At 37.6% G+C, this 21,520-nt stretch overlaps 1 pseudogene; it reads right to left on the bottom strand.

The window, feature by feature from the left end:
* Positions 1-1,443: 1,443 nt before the first annotated feature.
* Positions 1,444-21,520, bottom strand: part of LOC112401001 (ubiquitin-conjugating enzyme E2 Q1-like) — a 44,291-nt pseudogene continuing 24,214 nt past the window's right edge.

Raw genomic sequence — 21,520 nt, 5'->3', positions numbered from 1 at the left:
AAAAAAAAGCGTGGAGTTTGGGCCCTGAGAATAGTTATTGTTATTCCCCAAAGGACAGAGAAGTTCAGCAGTTTTCCCAAGGTCACACAGCTAGTATGTGAATTCTGACTCCAGAGACCATGACCACAGTCACCTGATCGGTCATGGTACATCCCACAGAACTTTGCCATTTGGAGGAGGAGGTGGAATGAACCATGCACATCAGGAGAGGAAGGACTGCAGGCCAAGGGGACAGCTACTATAAAGGCATTAACTTGGGTCCATCATGGCACGTTGGAGGAACTGCAGTGGATTTGTTGCGACCAGAGTAAAGTTAAGGAGTGGGAGGTAGTTGGGTCAGATAGATAATGAGAGGATGTAATTCATGTAGACCACTGTAAGAATTAGGCTCTTACTTAAAGTGAGATGTATGTTTATTGAAAGTTTTTTTTTTAAGCAAATGACTGTCATAGGAAAATATCAAATATAAGGAGTGTATATTAAAAAACAAGATGCAGACGATTATATATACAATTCTAGAAAATAAATTCTGGAGAGAAATACAAAACACTGTTAACAGTAATAACTATCTTGTGTTTGGAACATGGCAGGCTTTTATTTCCTTAATACCTTTCAGTATTTTCCAAATAATATAAAATGATATGCATCATATAGTCAGAGAAATAGAATATTATTTTCTAAAATACAGGTGGCTGCTAAGCAACCAGAAGTGAAATATTAACATCTAATAATATAATTATCAGATACTTGGCCACTTTACTGATGGTCGCCAAAGAAAACTTTTTACTGTGTCGAGGCAAGCTGATTAAGTTTTCTTTACTCAATTACAGAAAAAACACTTCACCTATATTATCTAGAAAAATAGGTTTATGTAGACTTGACTCTAGGACAGATATAATTTATTCTCTCCTTCATCTGAGGTGTTTTTGTGTCGTGTTTATAAACCTGGTATTAAATTTGTTCATTTTAAATTTAGTAGAGTTTTAGATAGTCTTTTTCTTTTCAAGTTAACAAACTGTAATTGTGTTCCCAAAGATATATTTTTTTTCATAAACATCCATCATACACTGTAACCAAAAAAAGCAGTGTACATGAAATAAGGGAAAATAAATTAAAAATCCATAGCATAGGTAAGGAGGCTCTAGTCTGGAGCACAGCTGAGTTTCCAGCCGTATAATGAGGCTCGAAAGTTTCTTTTATAAGAATGCCTGCTAGCAAAGGTTCCAGCCAGGTGGCTGGTTGGTCTGTAAGTCCGTCTTGAGTACTTGAAACAGTTCTGTGTTTTTGTTTTTGTTTTTTTTCCTTAGCGTTTAGAATAGCCATCATTGTCCTGCAATAGGCAGAGCTATCATGTCCAGAAAAAGTGAGGGAGGGAACCACAGAGGCAGAGGGAGATCCAAATACAGCATTCAAAGGTAACTGGTCCAGGGGTGCACTCCCGGGTTAGCCATCTTCCTTCGGGGGTGTGTACCAGGCGTTTTTTTCATGGATCTGCACCAAGGACTTGTAGGCCTGCTGTGCTCTTGTCGGGCTGTATTGAGATTTGTTGGCTCCAAACTGCACTCGTGCTTTTTCCTTCACCCGTGTGGCACTGATCTGCATGATCACTGACTCTATTGAGTAGGCACTGCTCCAGTCCTGCTTGGTGAGAAGTTCCATGCAGATGGCACCTCTGCCCAGAACATACCCTCGGAGAAGACTGGAGACACAACCCTGACAAACGGCACGTCAAAGGGAAAGTTATCTGTAAAAGAAGAGTTAAGTAGGATGAAGTCGACTCCTTTCTCTGAGGATCTGGAGATGGTTGTGCAAAGCACTGTCCTGGTCAACTTTGAGGAGTTTGACATTCCAATCATACAGGCTGTCATTCACGAGTTCAATGGTATAGTTTCTGCCTTTGAAACTCAGTGATCAGTATATATCCCTGAGCTCCTTCATCACCTGGTCAGTAGCCTGCGCTGAGCCAGACGCTGCGCCATTTAAGTAATCTTGCCTCTGATTCTTTTTAATTTTCTCTGGTATGGCCAAGTTTTCTTTTCCAATGCCGTCATCTTCAGATTTCTTGCCTTCAGCTGGCGCTTCTTCTTTCATTTATTTCATACTGATCTAGGTCTTCTGTGTCCTCAGGCATCTCTTCATCTTCACCTTCCGAAGATACATCTTCCTGTGTACACTGCTCTTCTGGCAAGGGCTGATCCAGCATCTCCACATCTGGATGCTGAAGGAGGTTACAGAGTTTACACAGGTCGGAGATGATACTCTTCAGATGCTGCAACAGCAGAGTATTCCCTTTCTTTATGTCTACCAGCCTCTCCAAGAGAGCAGCCAAGTTAGGGTCATCGGACTCCGCTGACCAGATGGGGGGCACAGCTGGGTATGACTCCGTGATGTTGCAGTGGACGCAGACGGGATTCCCAGGCACTGACCCCTGTGGGGAGAAATGCAGCCCGGGCGCGGCCCTCGTCCCGGCCCCTCGGGCCTCAGCCAGCGGGAACTCGCATCTCAGCTGGTCCAGGAAGGCGCTGGCAATGCGGAAGCGCTCGTGGCCGCGGGGGAGAAGGAACTGGAGCAGTTTCAGCTCCCCACTCAGGCAGGGCCCCGGCTCTGGGCCCCGCCCCCATCCCAGGACTGTCTCCCTCCCCCCGGCCCCCCCAGCTGCTGCCCCGGCCCCGGCTGCTGCTGCTGCCCCAGGGCCGGCGGGCGGGAGCCTCCAGCCTCCGCTCCAGGCTCCACTGTCGCCCCTGCCGTCCACACTTTCTGATCCCCCCTTCGACAAGATGGCGCCACCGCCTCCTCCAGGACAGGGCCCCCCCCAGCCGCCGGAAGCCAGGCGCCCCTCCTCCTCGGTAGCCCCGCCTCCCTTAGATAGCCTCTTATACTTCTTGTGAAGTTTGGAAGATTATAAATTTAGGTTGAACTGATAAAATATTTTGGCCTGCAGGAAAAATATTATAATTCTATTATATCTTTGAAATGTTAATTTTACATTGGGATTTGGATAAACTATAATTATGTCAAAATGATACTCACTTTTACAAGAAAATTATATGAATAGAAGACTTAGACATGTATTTTGCATATGCTTTTATAATTATTCTGTTCCTGTGATAAATTCTTCTTTTTATACACATTACAGAATAACTGAGTGTTTCAGTTCAAATAAAGGAAAATTGTGTTTAAGAAAAATATTTTCTCTGGATAAATGCCCAGAAGTGGGATAACGGGATCATATGGTAGTTCTATTCTAATTTTTTGGGGGGGAACCTCCATACTGACTTTCATAGTGGCTGCACCAATTTACATTCCCACCAACCTCATCCTCACCAACACTTGTTATCTCTTGTCTTGTGAGCACATTGTAGGGTATACAGAAGTAGAAGTATAATGCTGTGCACATGAAACTCATATAATGTTATAAATCAGTGTTACCTCAATAAACAAATTAATTTTTAAAAAGACAAAAAAAATATTTTCTCTATTTCCTATCCTCTAAATTGACACCATAGATACTGTATCCTTTACGAAGCTCTCTGTGGTCAGAGACCATTAACTCAATTAAAATTAGATTAAGGAATAAATGGAAATTATCAACACATATAAATATCCAGAGCTAGATTAATTTTCAGGTATAGTTGGGTTCAGAGACTGGGCCACCTCCTCAGGATTTGTTTCTTTCTGTTTCTTGACTCTATTTTCAACTTTGTTGGCTTAAGTCTAGGTAGCACTAGATTTCTCCTTGTGTCAGGAAGATGTTGGAAAGCAGCTTAAACTTCCCATTCTTCTAGTAAGAGACTATAAGGAAACAGTGAAATTCTTTTCTGGTAGCTTTTCCAGAACTCCTGAAATTTATTGTGATTGGCCGAACTAAAATCTTATGTCCATAACTGAATCAAATTACAGTGACCAGAAAAATCCCAAGACTTGGTTTACCCCAGAAACTCCCTCCTAAAGATATGGAATGAAGGTGGATCTTCGATTAAAAATCAGGGAGACAAATGCTGGGGCGGTAAACATGAAACATCCATACTATAAACATTTCTGGAAAAGCCTTTATTAAGGGAAATAGTAATTTCTGCTGTTAACAAACAAGTTCAAAAATCTCACTGTCTTACAACAACAAATATCTTCTTTGCTTTCAAGTCGTGGGTCAGCTCTGCATTTCTCTAATTAGTTAATAGTCACGTGAGGCATGTTTCTCTAATAGCAAATGGCATGAAAACAAAAAAGGTGAGCAGAGTTATGAAATGCCTTTAAAGGCTTCAGCTTGTGTCTAGGGCCCATCACTTTAATCCACATGCTATTGGACAAACAAGTCATGTGGCTAAACTCAACATCATTTGAATGAGGAAACATATTCATTAGTGCGAGGTAATGCAAAGTCCTGTGACAAATGGTATGGAGTAATTCGAATACAGGACAGAAGTGAAGAATTAAGAGCAATGAACCTATTTACCAGAGGACGTTTCTAGTGCTCACTTGATGACAAAGTCAGCTGTCAGAAGAATTTTCTCCAATTCACGTCTCTGTAGAGTTTATTATTAAGATCCAAGAAGATAGTGTTCATCACCATTACATTTCTGTTCAGATTAAATTATACACGAATATCTGTATATAAATTTGTTTTATAACAGATAAGTAACCAAAACAGTAACAAATGTAATTTATCTTTAAATTATTATTGACATTTTCCCATATTACAGTTTTTGAATACCAATCGCCACCAGGGAAGCCCTATTGAAATCTTTTATACTAGTTCCGGAAGAATTCTGATGTCAATTTCAGGTTTCCAATTAAGATTTTTATACTATCTTTGGTTTATTCCTGTGGAGTATATTTTCTAAATCCCCACAAAGGAAAGTTAGGTCAAATCACCATTAATTCTGAATATGCTTGTGTTTGGTTAGTGTCATAACTTTAATATGAGCTAAGTGTATTTTTATGCAGTAATTTGGTAAATCATCTCAGTAGATGATAGCAAATTACCCACCTTTTTTCTGCCTGATGGATAATATGTTCTAGTTGAGTAATTAGGTATTAGACACAGCTGCAGCTTGTGTTCGACAAGTACTTTTTCAGTCACACATTTATCTCTCTCTGTGGATGAATTGGCAACATGCTTCATACGGGTCTTTAATGTACTGTTTTTATGCAGCTATAGGCTGCTGATCCAAAGGGTATGTATACAGTTTGATATATATGTAATACCATCTTTGAAGAAGAGGACAACTTTTTCTTAAAAATCATACATGGTAATATTGATATATTATTATTTTTTATATAATACAATATTTTTAATCTTTCAATCATCCCTACATAATTCTTTCTTTTAGGCTGTCCTTTCCAACTGTGAGAGTTTAAGGGTTATATTTCATGACTTTGCAGATAACATTTGCCTATGCATAATTAGTATGTCTGAAATGCTGGAGACTATGCCATTGGCTGGAATGCCAGTGTGCTACAGTGGTGCTCCTTTGAAGTGGCATATGTCAACCTGGGTATAACTGAAATTTTGGGCCAGCAGATAATTTGTTGCGGGAGGCTGTCCCGTGCTTTGTGGCATGTTTAACAGCACCCTGGCCTCTACCCACAAGATGTCTGCCGTACTCTGCCCTATCCCAGGTTGTGTCAATCCAGAATGCCTCCAGACATTTCCAAATGTCCCCGGAGGGGCAAAATTGCCCCCACTGAGTGCTACTGCTTTAAAGTAATTTCTAATTAATGGTGACATATATTATAGCAACCTCTCCCTCCTATCTGCCTATCATACTTAAAATTGCTGACCTGAAAATTGATAAAGGAATGAGGAAGAAAGAGGCTAATATGTCTGATTTATCATAAATCTCTGAATTTGGACAATAGTGGATTACATGTTAGAAAAAATTGTTTCCATTCTTTTATTCAGGTTTTTCATGTAGACCTTTATAGGATAGGAAGGTTCTGGTCTACCAGTTTTCTCTCTCCTTTCATTAGAAATGTCTCTCTCCATTGTTATTTGTTGTTATTGTTCCCTTAATGGCTATTAATTTAAAAGGTTGCACTTATTCATTTTCTTTGCTGTGCAAAATATTTTAGAATAGATGTTGTAAGCGAATTCCATTATGTCTATGAAAACTTACTCTGAGTAGGTGGTTTCTGTAAATTAGGAGCGTCTGGGGAGTAAGATTTTTTTACATTTGCAGAGAGAATGATTTGGGGTTAATTGAACATAGTTATTAAACAGTCTCACTCCTTCAGTGTGCATGTTCACAGGGATAACAGATGAGGTTTCATCTCATTTCTCTGCAAGAATATTTTGCCTTCTAAGTTCACGATTTTTGGAATCTAAAACAATTTCATGAGGCTTGAATTCTGGGCTCTAGAACTTAAATTCTAGGGAAAATCCAATCTAGCAGAAAGAACATGGGTTTTGATTAAACAGAACTGGATTCCAGTTCCAACCCCTAAGTACTTGCTGTGCAACTTTGGCTAAGTTACTCAAAATCTCTGAAACTGTTTCCTCCTCAGTGAATGGAGATAATACATTTTATTGCTGAGACTGGGGCAGGAATGAGTTGGTGGTGGGAAGGTGACTGCATTTATTCTCTCCATTTTCTTTTATCCTATTCTTTATATTTAGCATCAACCGTTTTACTGAAAACTCCTCTCACAGAGTCTCCCAAAACCTACTTGCTGATAAATCCAAAGGACTCCTGGTAGTCCTATTTTTAATCAACTGCTCTTTTGATTTAAAAAAAGGACTGGCAAACATTTTCTGTAAAGAGCCAGATAGTAAATATTTTTGACTTTATGAGATAATGTCTGTCTCAGTTACTCAACTTGGCCATCATATGTAAAAGTGGCCATAGACAGTGTATTAATGAGTCGACTTGGCTGTGCTCCAATAATACTTTATTTATAGTAGTAGGCTTTGGGCTGGACTTGTCTCACGGGTGTAGTTTGATGATCCCTACTCTAAGCTCCTCATTGGCTTCTATTTCACTTTATATCCTCTGGTTTTCTGCTACAAAAGATTTGTCTCTTGTCATTGATAACTCCTCCTCTATCTCCTTCACTGGGTTTTCTTTTCTTGCTCACATATTAATTGTTTAAATTAAGGTAGTGCCGGTTGGGAAGAGGAAGCAGATGTGAATCAAAATGAGACCATCATTTTCTCTCTCAAGCCTTTATCCTCTGTGTGAAGGCCAAATCTCAGAGGCATACAACTCTTTATTATTTAATTTCTGCTCAACTTTGCATCTTCTTCTCCTTAAATTCCTCAAAGCTGTTACCCTCCCAAGCTATTTACATTTTCTCAGTTTGCCTGGTGCTCCCTCTTATCCCTGAGCTCAGCACATATGACTTTTTCCTCTCGAAAGATTTTTTATCTTTTTTTTTTCCTGGATGGAGAAAGTTCATTCTTTATACTCTACCCTAATTAGCTTCTGCTCTCAGATTTCTTTAAATCCCCACCCAAGATTGGATTAGAGCTTTTTCTACATGATTTCTTTGAGTATATTTAAAATTATCTAGAAATAAAACTTTAATGAAAATATCAACGTAGTCTGTTCCATAATAGAGTTATGGTTGGATTGCTACGGGACTGCACAGAAAGGGTACTAACCCTATTCTTGGAGACAAAACTGCCAGGGAAGGTATAAGTGGAAAGTGATTTTTGAGTTGGGTCTCGACACAGAGGACCAGGGGAGGAAGGTTCTGACAAGCTGATGGAATGTCAGAATTTAAGACTGTGGGACACTGGGCAGTTCATGGGACAGTTCATATTCTGGACGACATTCTATGATTCATGTTTGTTCTCTGCAGTAAAGCTTCACTTAGATAACTGATGCTCAGTATGTGCATGGTCAGATGACAGATTTATTGTTAGAAGTTACAAGTTAGGCTAATTTTTTTTAAGGTAGGCATTTACTTTTGATTGATCTTAATATATTCATCAATTAAGATAATTTAAAATGCACTGACCTTTAATCACAATACTCTAGGTGAGCTTTCACAGATGTATGTATGACTAATTCATCTCCCCTCCACCCATTCATCTCCCCTCCATCAAAACCCAGCATAGTGCACAGAGAAGGTCTTCATAAATATTTGTTGAATGAAAGAAAAATGCGGAATGTTGCAAGGAGGTGGCACCAGATAGACGACAAAGAGTAAACAATTTGCCAAACTCAAGAATGCACATATGCAAGGCATAAAATAGATCTTGGTACTACTTGTTTATAACAAAGTAATTACCTTTTAATCATAAAATGTAAAAGCAACTAGAATATGAAGCAAAGGAGAAATACAATAAAGAAAAATGCTTATGAAAATTCTAAACTCTGAGTTGAGATTTATAATAAACTTCCATTTTAACTAAGGCAGTCCAGTGATATTCATCATTTTCTCTTGACGTTCATTCATTCATGCATTCCAAAAATATCTACAGAATACTACTTATGCAAAGGCACTACTACAGGCTCTCATTACCCTTCTTATTAAATTCTGAAATCTTGGTATTAGCTATGAATATATTTACACACACATACACAATTATGGACACACATATGTGTACATATACATGCATTCAGTTTAACTAAAAAGCTGGCTATTCAGGATGAAATTGTTTCTCAACACGTGCAATTACCATGTCTCCTGTACTGTACATTCCTTGACTACTTCTGGCAAAATGGCCTTATATTTCACGCTAAGTTCTTCTAAAAGCTCTTCATGAAGTTATTTATGCTGGGAATAAAGTTTATGAGAGAAAATAGCATTAAAAAAATAATTCTTATTGCAATGTGACCAAAATCCAGGAAAAGACAAAAAGAGGGAAGCTGGATTTTCTTACAGACCCCCTTCTACTTATTCTCAGAATTGGAATTAAGAGATATAACTTATGGAGAACATACACCATTGAACAGGTGCCTAGGGAGTTAGAGCCAAATTCTTGTTTCAATGGGTGAACAGTCAGTCGCTGCCATATGGGCAGAACACGGGTTTCTTCTCAGATGTCTCCTAGGTATTTTGTGCCCTATCAACTGTGGCTACATCCACTCCATTTCTAGGCTCAAAATATTAAATATAGTTCAAGTATCTTATGCTGTATTTTCCAAAAGAATGTTCTGATAAAACAATGCGTATCATATATATTCATAACCTATTAAAGAGTTCATCACAGACTAATTAGTTGCTCATTAAATATTTGCTGAGATCAAAAGAATGCATTATAACTCTATCAACGTAAAAGATTTGTCAAAGTCCACAAATGAAGCAGGAAGTTATCACTCTTTACAGACATATACAATAACATCTGACTGTTGACAACTTCTTGATAATTCACAGATCACTCATGCTCAGGAAATAATAAGGGAGTACACACAGTATGATTTGATTTGGGGTGATTAAAAAATAAGGATGTTCTATCCTAGGATAGATGCAGTAGTAGAACTCGGTGTCTAATTTCAAGTAATTCTGCCAGCTAGCTGTAATGCCTCTGAATATAGGAATAATAATAATTTCCTCAAAAGTTTTTAGTGAAATTTAAGTGAAACAATGCAGGTACTGCGTTTGATTCAATACTTATCACATCATAGAATCTTATATAAGAGAAATACTAAGATGAGACCATGAAATCAAAGTAGAATAATAAAAATAGTGTTCATCTGTAAATGTTTGTACTACAGTTTCCTGTGCTTTTAATAATTTTCTATAAAATAAATTTGTGCTAATCATTGTCAGGTTTGCAGTGTTCTGATACTCCAGGGATGTAATAGTAACCATATAATTAGAGAAAAGACAACAATAGTGGTTGTAGCCTTTTCTGTAATTCTCAATGGCTATTTCTTTCTTTGCATCAATCTTGGGACCCATGAAGAGTGGGAATAAGGAACAAATAAAATCTTTAAAAATGTTGTCAGCTTGAAGGTTCTCCTTTTTCTGTATTATTCCTTCAACACCCTAAGTGATCAGTGCTGGGGAAGAGGTCATCATCTGACTAGGAAAATGAATTATTTTTATAAGTGTGGGGAGAAAATCATTTAAATTAAGTTATATAGAGAATGATAAAAGAAATTCCTTGAATATATGAATATTTACTATACATTTTTCTTTGAGCCCTTCTCTTTTCTATTCTTATTTTTTCAAGAAATGGTAAACAATCATTTTATGTTCTCCTTCTTGTTCTAATTTTCCTTAACCTTTCCCAATTCTCATTTTCTCATTTCCAACCACCCCATCACCACAAGCACCAAAAAAGAAAAAAAAGGAAGTCAGACTTGTCAGACTTTGTTATCATTGTCCCAGAAGGGAATTACTTATCACAATTTCTTTTCTTTCTATTCCACATCTAGTTATTTAAAATTTCTGTTGGAACCAGAGAGATTACTTTATTCTAGGATTTCCCCTAAGACAGAAACCCTGGTAACCATAGCAGCATTGCCATCCAATCTCTTGAATCCACAACAAAATGCGGCTAGAAATGCTTAGCGCAGTCTCCCAAGGCAAACATTGCTGTGATGAGTGACAAACTGAAACAGTAGGAGCTGCTCCTGTTGCCATGGAAACAGGCCTTTCCATCGGAGAGGTTCCATCCCGGGATTCACAATCTAAAGCTTTGTAAAGGTATGCTGGTCTTCACTCCCCTACTGGTTAGCACTTACCACCAGACTAACACTGCTGAGATGACTGACATGGAAAAATAAGGGCTATCCCTCATTGCCACAGTAACCCAGGTTTCCAGTAATTTGCCTTAATGGAAAGTTGAAAGAGCTTTGTAGCAGATGTCTACAGTAGCTAAATCAAATGACAGTTAAAGAGAACAAATTGTGATTTAAGTTCCTTAAAAGTTAAATGCACACCTTTTGGGGTATCACTGGGGCTGTGTTTTCTAAAAAAATATATGCTCCACCATGCTTTTAAGGGATCACAATTTACATCATGAAGCACTGGAACAAAATATGTTTTATCCACTTGCAAAAATGTTTATAGAGAATACAAAGTTCTCTGAATATAAAGAGAAAGCACTAAGTTATTAAACACTTTTTCTTTGGGAGTTCTTCAACAGAAAGGACTCTGTTGAACAACAAAGGACAGAAATCTCATTGAATTAACTGGCATATTTATGACTAATCATATATCCTAATGGCATTTTTTAGCAAATGGCTAGTCAAAATATTAGATTTGGAAAGTTATGATGTGCTGATAATCCATTACCATTACTAGGGGATTACCATTACCATTTAGATCCAAGTTACTAGGCTTTTTCCAACGTAACTGGATTGTCAAAGTGTACATATAGTCAGATGTGCATGAAAATTATAGCTTAATTATTTTATGCAACTGACCTAAACATTGTCACAGACTCTTATCCTTCTAGGCAGTGAGGAGACACATGTTGTTTATCAGCAATATTTCAGCATCTTCCAGTTTTAACAGCACCTTTCAGTTTTCAGTAGACCCTCTATGTTAAATATTTAGTCAGGTTAGAAGTCAAGGCTCTGTCAGGGCTGCTTCACCTTTCCCCTTCAGTCTTCCCCCAGGTGGCATCTGGACATAAGTGACAGGTCTTCACTATGTTTCATGGAGTAAGAGCTGTCTGAGGTTTTACCTACTAGTGGTCTACTCTCCAGGGCGACAGATCTGGTATTCGTGTTTTCACTGGTGGTGTCTGCTGAGGTACAGTTAGTTGAGCTTTATTCCAGGACAGCTAGCTCTTTCTGCTACTACAGTCTATGGCTGGTGACCTTGGGGTCTGGTTTCTTAGCTCAGGCTTGATGATTTAGCCCCACCTCAGTAACTGCTGGTGTTACAGATCCACCCTGAAGATGGCTGTGACTGCCTCCGAGCTTCATCCTTAATGACCAACCTTCTTGTTCTCAGCTACAAGGCCACTCTGGCCACACTGTTCTTAACAGTGATTCTCTTTTGGTAGTTCCCCCAGCAAGATTTTTAATTCCTTATCTCACTATTATTAATTTGTGATCCATATCACATATTTCTAACATTTTGTTTATCTTTACATTGTTTCTAAACTCAAACCCAGTTTTTGTTAAAAAAAAAAAGGGAAATGAAAAAGACATACACACAGACAAAAGTTAGCTGAAGTTTACACAGCTTATATCCATTGAACAAGGTAACTTTTGCAATGCCTTTCAGGCTCTGTATGATCTATTCATCAATACTTTTACCTATAGGAATAGGATGCTACAGTTAACTTTGAAATAAAAGACTACTCTCCTGGACACATGTGACTATGTCCAGGAAAGAAGATGAATGACTTAAACTGGGCCAATCATATTCTTTTTCCAAAGGTGCCCTTATTTATCAATCAGAAGCAAAAGGAAGAACGGGTAGTTTCTCAGAGAAAAAAAATAGAGATCAAATAATTCCTGTTTTCCAGATACTTTTCTCTTCCTTGTTACCATCCTTCTCTGAGGCCTTGCTACATCCTCACCCTTGGAAAATACAAAACACTTTGATTCTTCATAATGAATTCCCATTATATCTCTATAAGCTAGCTCAAGTTGATTTCTAGAATATTTAAAGGGTTATGATGAACACATCTGTGGGGTTTATTTCTTTCATGGCCAAATTACCTCGCTGAAAATGAAATGGAAATTTTGGCCTTTATTTTGGATTCTATACAAGAACAATGGCTCTAAGAATTTAAGGAAGGATAATCTCCATTTGTAATTCAAAGGTGTGACAACGGTTCCAGCGGTGAGTAGAATCTTTCTGTGTTCTTCTTCTGAGTCTCCATATTGTCTGCTTTATATTACCATATTGAGTAATTCAACCAGTTACTGCAGGTACAGCAAAAGAGAAAATCTATTTCTGTTGGCTGATGTTTGAACATTTCCTACCTGTCCTTAATATGGGTATGCTGGTGAACATTTTGCTTTAACTACTGCTGGAATTTTTTTAAAAGCAAAACAGTATTATTATAATTTTTTTATTCTTAATGTAGTCTTAGTAATGATTTCCTGCTGTCTTGGATGGTGATACCTAATAGCTTTTCCTACCTACATCCGTTTCACTTTCTTCCAGTTGCTGCAACTCTATGTTCCTTTAGGGAACTGTTTCTCATTTCTTGCAGCCTTGGTGAGACTGATAATCCAGGTACTCTAGCTTGATCTGAGAAAGTCTATCAGCTCCTCTCCTTCTCTAGATCCTGATGTAGTTACTGGACTTTCTGAGCCCAGGTTGTGCTAGCTTTCCTTCAAAATTTGCTACTTTCCATTTATTTGTGTCATCTTCAATTTCTTTCATCCATGTCTTATAGTTTTCAGAGTACAGGTCTGTCACCTCCTTGGTTAAATTTATTCCTAGGTATTTTATTCTTTTTGATGCAATTTTAAGTGGAACTCTTTTCTTAATTTCTTTTTCTAATAGTTCATTAGTAGTATATAGAAAGACAACAGATTTCTATATATTGTATCCTAAAACTTTTCTGAATGCATTTATTAGTTCTAATAGGTTTTATGGGATTTTTGGGGTTTCCTATATACAGTACCATATCATCTGCACATAGTGACAGTTTTACTTTTTCTCTTCCAATTTGGATGCCTCTTCTTTTTTTCTTTTTTCTGATTGCTGTGACTGGGACTTCCAATACTATGTTGAATAAAAGTGGCGAGAGTGGACGTCCTTGTCTTGTTCCTGATCTTAGAGGAAAAGCTTTCAGTTTTTCACTATTGAGTATGATGTTAGCTGTGTGTTTGTCACATATGGTCTCTATTATGTTGAAGGATGTTCCCTCTATATCCACTTTGTTGAGATTTTTTGTATCATAAATGGATGTTGAAGTTTGCAGATGCTTTTTCTGCATCTATTGAGACGACTGTATGATTTATATCCTTAATTTTGTTATGTGGTATACTGCTTGATTTGCAGATATGGAACTATTCTTGCACTTCTGGAATAAATCCCACTTGATCATGGTGTATGATCCATTGAATGTATCGTTGAATTCAGTTTTCTAGTATTTTGTTGAAGATTTTTGTATCTAGGTTCATCAGGCATATTGGCCTGTAATGTTCTTTTTTGTAGTGTCTTTATCTGTTTTTTTCCATTTATTATTACTTTTTAACATCTTTATTGGAGTATAATTGCTTTACAGTGGTGTGTTAGTTTCTGCTTTATAACAAAGTCAATCAGTTATACATATACACATGTTCCCATATCTCTTCCCTCTATCTGGTTTTAGCATCAGAGTAATGCTGGTCTGGTAAAATGAGTTTGAAAGCATTCGTTCCTCTTCACCTTTTTTGCAGCAGTTTGAGAAGGATACGTACCAACTCTCCCTTAAATATTTGGCAGAGCTCATCTGTGAAGTTGTCTGATTATGGACATTCTACTCCTGAGTTTGGTTAGCATCTTTATGAGTATTACTTTGAAGTCTTTATCTATTAAATTGTTTATCTTCATTTTGTTTAGTTCTTGTTCTGAGGTTTTGTCTTGTTCTTTTTTGATTGTCTTTTGTTTTGCTTTTTTCTTTTGGAAGGTGGTTTGTCTCATTTTGCCTAACTTTCTGCATTTGTTTCTATGTACTAGGTGTTATCCACTACCTCTGTCGGTCTGGAAACAGTGGGGCTCATGTAGAACCTGCTCTGTGAGGCCCAGTGGCGCAATACCCTCTGGTCTTTAGAGCCAGGTGCTCCAGGGGTATCTCCTGTGTGGACTGTGTGTGCCCTCCTGTTATGGTTTGGCTGCCATTGCTACATTTGTGCTGGTGGGCAGGGCTGGCCCCCGGCTTAGCTAGCTGTGTGGCTTGGCCTCAACTGCTGTGGATTCCTTGTTGGGCAAGTCTGGCACCCGGCCCAGCTGGCTGAGAGGGCCAGCTATGACTACTGCAGGCACGCTGATGTGTGGGACTGGCCCTTGGCCCAGCTGGCTGTGAGACTTGGCTGAAATTCTTAGGGGCACACTGGCATGCAGGACTGTCCCCACAGGATGGGAGCTGCTGTGGAGGGGTGCCAGTGCTGGTAGAGACGGCCCACTGGGTGAGACAGGGCAGGAGCCATGTTGAAGGGGCAGGCCTGGATGGGCAACTTAGGCAGGTTGGGTCCTTGGGGGAACTCTGGGGTGGGGCACAGGATATTAGCTAAGTTGATGGAGAGTGACAGATATGCACAAAAATCATAATGGCACCTGCAAGCACTTCCATCTCAAGAGAAAGCTCCATCAGATCCCTGCCTCTCTAGCACACACCCTAAAATTAGTCAAGGAATTTCCTTCTCATATAAACCAGGTGCTTTTCAAGATGCTGCCTCTGCACTGTGAGTATTAGCTAGTGAGTTTGTGCAAGAGTCAAGAGTGGTGTCTCAGTTTCCCACAATCTTCCAGGTCTCCCAGATGCAAGCCCAACTGGTTTTCCAAGCCAGACTTATGGTGGCTCATCTTCCTGGTGCAGGTCCCCTGGGCTGAAGAGCCAGACATGGGGCTTGGAGTCCTTGCCTCTTGGGGAGGGGGGATCTCCACGGTTGTGATACCCCTCCTGTTTATGGGTCACTTCACCAGGGGTGTGGGTTCTGGTTAGACCATGCCCGAGCTCATCCTCCCTGTCTTGACATGGACTTTGCTTTATATCCTTAGTTTCAGAAACTCTATTCTGCTAGTCTTCAGGTTGTTCTCAGAAATAGTTGTTGTGTATGTAGTTGTAGTTATCGTGTGTCCATGAGCAGAGGGAGGTGAGCTCAGAATCCTCCTACTCTACCATCTTGATCCAGACTCCACTTTTGTAATATTTTGAAGCAAATCTCAGACATATATATTTCCTTTGTAAATATTTCAGTATACATTTGTCAAAATTAATAAATGTTTCTCTTCTTTAGATATAACTGGAACAGCATTATCACATCTAAAAACAAAATGGAGTTTCATTTCTGGTAATGGTGGAATAGCTGATATCAGACCTGCCCTCTTGATGAAATAATTATAAGCTTTGGACAAAACACATTAGAAAAAGAAAAAGAACAATTGTTTCTAGTCAGATGAATCTAGAGGGTATGCTCCATAGTGAGAGAGACCGTGACTCAGCAGCTTGCCTGGATATGGGAAGGCCAGGCTCTAGGGTCAGCAAAACACCTCATTTGAGGATTAGAATACGTAGGATCTGCACCCTGTCAAGTTCTCTGGTCAGGGGATGCCCAGAATTTGGTTCTGCAGGTGAGTGAAGCTGCTGGTTGGGATTACAACTTGGGCACTACAGAATAAGAAACAAACATGTAATAATGAGGAGGTGCTTGCTGTACTAAGCCATGAACTGAGGCACTGGAATTTGGGACACACAAAAATATCGTTATTAGCCAGATGAATTATTTCCTGTGTTTTTTCTTGTTTGCTGTACTAATTGATTGAAAGAGAGCTTTTTGCTGTATTTGGTTATTATGGCAGCCATTATGCTCTAATTGGACTACTGATCATCTTCCAGTTTATTTTTCCACCTTATCATGATGGTCTTTCTTTTCACCTAACAGCCCTAAGCCACAGATTTGACTTTCAAGCTGATGCATTTGCTAAAAAACTTGGAGATGCTAAAGACGCATGCTGCTTTAACCAAACTAAACAAAGGTAACTTGGGATTCCCTGTTTTTGACTGGCTGTTTTCAATGTCACATTATTCTCATCCTCTAGTACCAGCGAGACTTCAAGCTTTGGAAAATTCAAAATAAGACTAGTTGTCCACAGTCTGTGACTGAAGACACTTCCGATCAGTTTTGTCCTGGTGGCATATTCTAGCTCTTCCTGTTTTTAATTTTTTCTTTAAGAAAAATTAATAAGTACAGAAAATCCAAGATTTAAATAAATTTAATATCTCATTTCAAAAATGATTTTAATAATCCATTTCTTAAAGAAAATGGATGAAATTTTTAGGCTTAATGTTTTAAAAGGCATAGTTTTTCTTGAAGTATAGTTGTTTTACAATGTAGTGTTACTTTCTACTGTACAGCAAAGTAATTCAGTTATACATATACATACTTTTTTAAAAAAGTTCTTTTCTATTATGGTTTATCACAGGTTACTGAATATAGTTTCCTGTGCTATACAGTAGGACCTTTTTATCCATTCTATATATAATAGCTTACATCTGTTAATCCCAAACTTCCACCCCATCCCTCTGCTATCTCCCTTCCCCCTTAGCAACCACAAGTTTGTTCTCTATGTCTGTGAGTCTGCTTCTGTTTCGTAGATAGGTTCCTTTGTGTCAAATTTTAGATTCCACATATAAGTGATATCACATGGTATTTGTCTTTCTCTTTCTGACTTACTTCACTTAGTATGATAATCTCTAAATCCATCCATGTTGCTGCAACTGGCATTATTTTGTTCTTTTTATGGCTGAGTAGTATTCCATTGTATATATGTACCACATCTTCTTTATCCATTTATCTGTCGATGGACATTTAGGTTGCTTCCATGTCTTGGCTACTGTGAGTAGTGCTGCAGTGAACATAGGGGAGCATATATCTTTTTGAATTACAGTTTTGTCTGGATATATTCCCAGGAGTGGGATTACTGGATCATATGGCAATTCTATTTTTAGTTTTTTGAGGAATCTCCATGCTGTTTTCCATAGTGGCTGCACCAACTCACATTCCCACCAACAGTGTAGGAGGGTTCCCTTTTCTCCACACCCTCTTCAGCACTTGTTATTTGTAGACTTTTTAATGATGGCCATTCTGACCATCGTGAGGTGGCACCTCATTGTAGTTTTGATTTGCATTTCTCCAGTAATTAGCAATGTTGAGCATCTTTTCATGTGCCTCTTGGTCATCTGTATTTCTTCTTTGGAGAAATGTCTATTTAAGTCTGTCCATTTTTCGACTGGGTGGTTTGATTTTTTTGTTGTTGACTTGTATGAACTGTTTGTATATTTTAGAAAATTAAGCCCTTATTGGTCATATTGTTTGCAAATATTTTCTCCCATTCTGTAGATTGTCTTTTCATTTTGTTTATGGTTTCCTTTGCTGTGCAAAGGCTTGTAAGTTTGATTAGGTCCCATTTTTTTTCTATTGCCTTGGAGGACTGACCTAAGAAAACATTGGTACGATTTATATCAGAGAATGTTTTGCCTGTGATCTCTTTTAGGAGTTTTATGGTGTCAGGTCTTATGTTTAAGTTTTAAAGGAATAGTTTTATCTTTAAAATCAAATTTATCATCAACTTGTAAAATTATTTGAGAAAATACAGAACTTGTTTTACTTACACACTTATATGGAATCAGGTCAGTTTGGGATCATATGTTTAAAAGAGGGAGCATCACCTCTAAGTCCTCTCTGTAAGACAGAAATAGTAGTCCCAAATCATTGTGCTCATACCTGAGTTGAGACTTGTTATTACTTTCATGCTTTTATGATTTAACCTGCAATCAGTGTTTTAAATGAAAAAGAAAAGTAACAATTGGTAAGGCTGATGTTATTTAAATGAAAGTAGCTAGAAATATGCTCTACTGTTACACCAAATTTCTGTTTGCTCTCTTGCTACAAACTGATCAGGAGTTTCTAATGATGCTTTGAAATTAGAAATTATGTGTAGAATGTTTTACATCATTGGGCTTTATTTTTGTTTCTAAGAAAATCCCAGTCTTTATTTTTCCTTCTACGTACTGGGAATGATCCCATTATGGGTAAATTAGTATTTTTTAAAAAATATTCAGCTTTCTCCTCATTCATAATCTTTTAGTCAATAAACAGTGCATCTTTTCACTTAGCAGAAGTTGCCATATTGAACAGCTTTTACTGTTTTTAAAGTGGCAGAATGTGGATAGAAGAAGAAATGACATTTTAAGAGACACAGGGCAAAACACTGGTGGCTCTCCTATAATATTGCAGGAAAAAATATAGTCTTCTATCTCTTTCAAGGACAGAAGAGTTTCACTTTTTATTTATAATCTTATCAGTAAGTTGTAAGTACTGTTTAAGCAGGCCTGATTATGTTCTTGATAATTATAGTTTTTGATATGCAGATAATTTTTATTTTCAAATCAAATGTCATAAAATTTTTCTTTTCCAGTTTTCAAGGCTCCATATTTGACTGCTTTAAATTTCTGTCCACTTTCTGAATGAGAACTGACTTTGTCCCTAGAGCTCCCACCCATTGGTGATATCTGCCTTCTGGGGATTTATTCCAAAGTAAGATCAATGATGCATCCTTGGTATCTGCTCAGAAAGTCTGTGGCTCAGCAGATATTTGGGTGATGTCTTTACATGGAAATGTAATTAAAAATAAATATCTAATTTAGTGCCACATTATTTATTTTCCTAAGGCTAAAGAGGAACAGTCCTATGATTTTATCCAGCGTCCTGTACCTTTGAATTCATGCTGTGACAACTGCCTTTCCTTCCTTCTGTGACTTTAAAGACGAATTTCAGTTGTGCACAAGTGAAACATTAAAAATTGCCAATGCAAATTTAAAAAAAGTTTGAAGGCATTAAAGGGGCACCAGAAGCAGAGAGAATAGAGAGAGAGAAGTAGAACTCTTGAAATGAAATAAACTAGGTGAGATCCACACTTAACTGACTTTTCCCTGAGGGAATTCTCCAGTCTGTGTGAGCACCCCAGAGTTCAAGGTGAAAGATGCAGTCTTACTTGACTGTAGAGTTAGACATAACAATGTGAAACTGACAAAGAGATTAAAAATTGAGAGGAAAATGATAGAAAGTAGTTAGACACAGAACAGGAAGACCTAAATATGCATACAGACTCCTGTAAATTTTTCAGTTTGTTCCTAAAGTGTAAATGTATAGAGCAAGACTTCAAGGGACCCAGCAGACAGCAACAAATAGAATCCTTAAAATGTGAGCAAAGATTTCATCAGCTTCAACACTGGAGAATAAGAGTTTTGTGTTGGAGTCCTGTCAAGTTGGGGTGGTTAGATAAAAACCTTGCTTTCTGTGTAAAACTGAGAAGGGGCATACTTTAGGAATGAAGTCTCCAGTAAGGGCCATGCCCAAGGACCAAGGGCAAAAGCAAAAGAGTCCTGCCCTAACAAAACCTAGTAAAAACTTTCACAGAATTAAAGTTATCTGTAAACAATATAAATGTGTGCTAGGAAAATTCTGAGATACCTAACAATATCTAGCATTTCTACAAAGCATTATATTCAATTTTCAATATAACAATACTATAAAAAATTACTATACACATGAAAATATCAGGAAGTGCCATCACATTCAAGAGAATAAAGAGTCAATGGAAGCAGATCCAAAGGTGACTCAGATATACACAGGTTTTATAACTTATTAGTATGTTAAATAATTTACAAGAAAACATGGACATAATGGGTGAAGGCATTTTCTCAGGAAAGGAATAAAAAGTGTAAAAATGAAGCAATCAGAAATCCCAGAACTAAAAAATACAACACCTGTAGAAAACATCATTAGGTGGGATTATAAGCAGATTGGACATAGTTTAATAAAAGCATTGAACTTGAAGAAGGGTTAATGGAAAATTTGTGGGTTCTTTAATCTTTGTATTTCTAATTTGCAACTCTGAAACTCTAACTCATGTTTAATTTAAAATCCAAAGCAAATATACACATACAAAAATTAAAGTTTGAGAGTTTAAAATGTTAAATATACATAAAACTTAAGTTTTTAAATTCGAAGGAATTTCCACTATTTCTCCATTTCTTTTGATGTGTTCATGACTGCTTCAGTCACAAAGGCTTAAACTCTACTAGACATGGCTCTCTTGACAAATTCATCTAGTGAATCATTAAGTCAGTCTCATGGCAAAAAATTTCTGTTCACTCTTTCAGTTTCTTTTTTTTTTTTTTCTGCTGAAATTACCTTCCTCCCTAAAAATAAATATGCCCCTTGTCAAAATATGAATATAAATTGATAGGTGAATGAATGGGATTATTCAGTACTTAAAAAATGAACAGTTTTCCCATGGCATTGAGTAAATTAATAAAAAGGAAGATCCTTTTCTTCTGCTCAGGGAACACAGAGCTCCTTCAAGGTTTATGTGAGAGACCTTACTTATTACTTATCCACAACTCCCCCTTTCTTGCTGGCTATCAGAAGCACAGTTGTTTTTTCATTTTGTTTTGTTTTGTTTTTTTGAAGAACAGTAATATGTCCAGTATCAGGGAGTAAATCATGTCTGTTCTAAGTGAACCCCTGTCTCCATCTTTCCTATTTGCCATGTACAAATTTTCCAGTGTCACTTATAGCCATGTGAACATTTTCTGGCCCATAAGATGTAAGGAGATATCTTTTTTTGGGGGGGGGTCTTCAATTAAAGCTTTTATTTCCTGATAAGAAGACATAGACTCAGGAGGAGAAAACCCTCCCCTCTCTTTCTAATTTTAAATATAACTGTGACATCTGGAGCTTGCAGCTATGAGGCAATAAACCTAAAACAAACAAACTAAGGCAATGAAACGTACAAAACCAAAAGAGCCAATGTGTCAAAAAGAATGGGCAAATGGAAAGAGTCTAAGTCACTGATGATTACATTAAAATTTGAACTAGTCTTTAACTTCCTATCTCTGGACTTCCTATTAAGTGAAATAATTATAGCTGTGATTTTAGCAACA

This window comes from Neophocaena asiaeorientalis, unplaced genomic scaffold (assembly GCF_003031525.2).
Source record: "Neophocaena asiaeorientalis asiaeorientalis breed wild unplaced genomic scaffold, Neophocaena_asiaeorientalis_V1.1 scaffold130, whole genome shotgun sequence".
NCBI lineage: Eukaryota > Metazoa > Chordata > Mammalia > Artiodactyla > Phocoenidae > Neophocaena > Neophocaena asiaeorientalis.
The sequence above is the reverse complement of the archived record's forward strand: the minus strand, read 5'-3'. Positions and strand labels throughout refer to the sequence as shown.